Consider the following 3,405-nt stretch of genomic DNA (forward strand, 5'->3'; position numbering starts at 1 on the left):
CAAAGTTTAATTAAATTAATACGCGGAAACGACTGAATGGATTTGCTTGAAATTTTGAGAGCAGATAGCTTATGACCTACTGTGGAAAATAGGCAAATTTTTTGGAAGAGTTGCCACCTGTCAACAAAGTTTAATTAAATTAATTCGCGGAAACGACTAAACAGATTTGCATGAAAGTTTGCACACAGATAGCTTATGACCTAGACTGGAAAATAGGCTACTTTTTTATGAATTGCCAGCTGTTTGAAAATGAAATTTTGCTCAAAGATGGTTTATGACCTGGATTGAAAAATAGGCTACTTCCTTAACCGGTTTTCCGATCAGAACGAAATTTAGTACACTTACTACGGATTTCGGAAGGATGGTCTTAGACTGAAAGTAAGTCCGATAACTCAAGGCCCCTCCCATAAAAATTGCAATTTTCATATTACGTACATATCTCTGGAAGTATTTGTGGGAGGGAACTGAAACTTGGTATAGTGATATGTATGTGAAATCAATGTTGGCATTAATCGATTGATGTTTTAATTAGTTAGTTAATTCGATTAAATTCAATCTGATTACAGTTAATCATGATTAATTTTAATCCGACTAAACAGTTAATCGTAACCGCGATTAAAGAATTAATTTTTAATCATTAACTCTTAATTTGATCAAAAAGGTTTGGTGATTAATTAAGTTATGCTGGAATTTCCCTGTGCACACAAAGCAAGTTAATCCGGTGTGGCTGAATCAGATTTTCTCATCAATTAATTTGGTGTGCATTTTCATTAAGATATATACCAACAAAGGTTTTACGAACTAGGTTTGTAAAAGTTCCCAATTTATGTATTACTAATAACAATAATTATAATTTTTTTATATTATGTGCTTTTTATTAACGTAAAACACAAAATAATTACTATAACTGGTGTTTGGTTTCAAACTCGGACAAACTAGACAAATTAGTTAGATTTTATTTTTAACTGGATTAACGATTAATGTTTTAAATTAATTAAACGTAATCGCAGCCAGCGATGAACGATTAAAAAAATGTTATCATTAATCGTACAGTTGATTACCACTAATTGATTTTAATCGTCAAACGCGATTAACATTTTAATCGTTAATCAGATTAACAGTTTGCCAACACTGTGTGAAATCATGTTCATATTCACGAAAATTGGACGTGTTTGGAAGAGAGGCGTAGTACCTCCCATACTGACTGAAAGTTTCATATTGCATTTCTCTTCAAATGTTTGGGGTAAAGCACTCAAGCTTGGTATGGAAATACATATGTATGTATGTATGTGAAACTAAAACCATACTCATGGAGAAAAATGAGAGCTATTGGAAAAGGTGGTGTGGACTCCCATGCAAATTAATTTTTTTATGCTGCATATCTCTGGAGGTGTTTATTGCAGAGGACTGGAACTAGGCACCGAGATGTGTATACAAAATTAATTCCATACTCATGGAGAAGAATTTGCGTTATTCGAAAAGGGGACATGGTTCCTGCCTTACAAATTTACTGTTTTATACTGCTTATCTCTAGAGGTGTTCATGGTAGAGTACTGGGACTTGGTACTGGGGTATGTAAAATCAATTCTAAATTCATGAAAGAAGATTAGGGTTATAAGAAACAAGGGCGTGGCACTTCGAGTACAAATTTACTTTTTATTGCCACATATCCCTGGAAGTGTTTGTGGAAGAATACTGGAACTTGGTATGGAGTTCACTCGCTTAAAAAATAACGAGCTATAACGAAATGGGCACAGAAATACAATATAACATCATTAAATTATTTTTCATATTTGTATAAAAGCGCGGGCAGGAACCCGCGGGTATAAGCTAGTATATATATATTTTGTCAATATATTTTGCTAATATGAATTCCATCACGATTAATTTTTATTTCGACTTGTGAGCAAAACTTTTCACCGATTATCAAATCAATGTCCATACATTTAGTCGGAACAATATGGAGATTTACGTTGTAAACATCACCGTCAATTTCGACCGGTTGCAATGGAGTGGAGTGCAATTGGGTATAGTCATTGCGCTGGGTATGCAGTTACAGTTACATGGCTATACTCAATCCCGACTCTTGCGTCCTCGTTCGCGCATTCTGGGCAACGTGAGCAACCCATGTGCGAGATGCGGTAACCAATCCGATTGGAGCCTTGGGTCACGGCAGAAAGATAGGGAGCTTCGGTGGGGCCACTCCGACTTATTCGGTTAAAGTGCTCACTGAAGTCTGCAGCGTTTTTCACCAGTAGGTGCGGCTGCAAGCGGGTGTCTGCTTGGATCAAGCGGCTCGCTATATAAACGTGTATTTGGTTGCGAAACCACCCCCGTCCCAGCAATGGGTTGTGCGCTGGGTTTGTGACCCGCCACGTAAAAACCACTTCCAGTGAAGAAGCACTATGGATATAGTGCAGCGAATTAAAATACAGCGGCTCCGCTGGCTTGGTCATGTCGTTCGAATGGACACCGAGCTCCAGCTCTGAAAGTATTCAACTCGGAACCCGCTGGTGGTAGCAGAGGAAGAGGGAGGCCCCCACTGCGATGGAAAGATCAGGTGGAGAAGGACTTGGCTTCACTTGGCGTTTCCAATGGCGTCAGTTGGCACAGCGGAGAAACGACTGGCGCGCTTTTCTGAACTCGGCGAAAATCGCTTAGGCGGTTACGGCGCCAAAAAAGAAGAAGAAGAAGTGAAGAAGCTAGGCAAAGCCTCGGATGAGACCCCCCCTTATGATGACGACCACGGCAAACGTTTAAAGGACTACGATTTGAGTTCATGCACCGGGAATGACCGGACCCTTAATGGGGAAGGTGCATCTGCCCGGCTGGTTGATGTCCTCGTAAGTACAAAAGCAGACACCACTGCCATCCAAGAAATGCGTTGGACGGGGCAAGGCAAGCAATGTCTGGGGCCTTGCGACGTATACTACAGCTGCCATGTAAAGGAGCGCAAATTCGGAGTTGGATTTGTGGTGGGAGAGAGACTCCGTCGCCGAGTACTGTCGTTCACCCCGGTGGACGAGCGTCTAGCCACAATCCGCATCAAAGCGAGATTCTTCAACATCTCGCTCATCTGCGCCCATGCCCCGACGGAAGAGAAGGATGAGGCATCCAAGGATCTCTTCTATGAGCGCTTGGAGCGCACGTACGAGCGCTNAAGGCATCCAAGGATTCTTCTTTGAGCGCTTGGAGCACACGTACGAGCGCTGCCCCCGTCATGATATCAAAATCGTGCTTGGCGACTTCAATGCCAGGGTGGGCAAAGAAGGGATCTTTGGAACCACCGTCGGAAAATTCAGCCTCCACGACGAAACGTCCGACAACGGATTGAGGCTGATCGACTTCGCCGGGGCCCGAAACATGGTAGTATGCAGTACTAGGTTCAAGCATAAAAAGATCCAT

This window comes from Rhagoletis zephyria, unplaced genomic scaffold, assembly GCF_001687245.7.
Source record: "Rhagoletis zephyria isolate East Lansing unplaced genomic scaffold, Rhagoletis_zephyria_1.1 Rzeph_scaffold_00559, whole genome shotgun sequence".
Lineage (NCBI taxonomy): Eukaryota > Metazoa > Arthropoda > Insecta > Diptera > Tephritidae > Rhagoletis > Rhagoletis zephyria.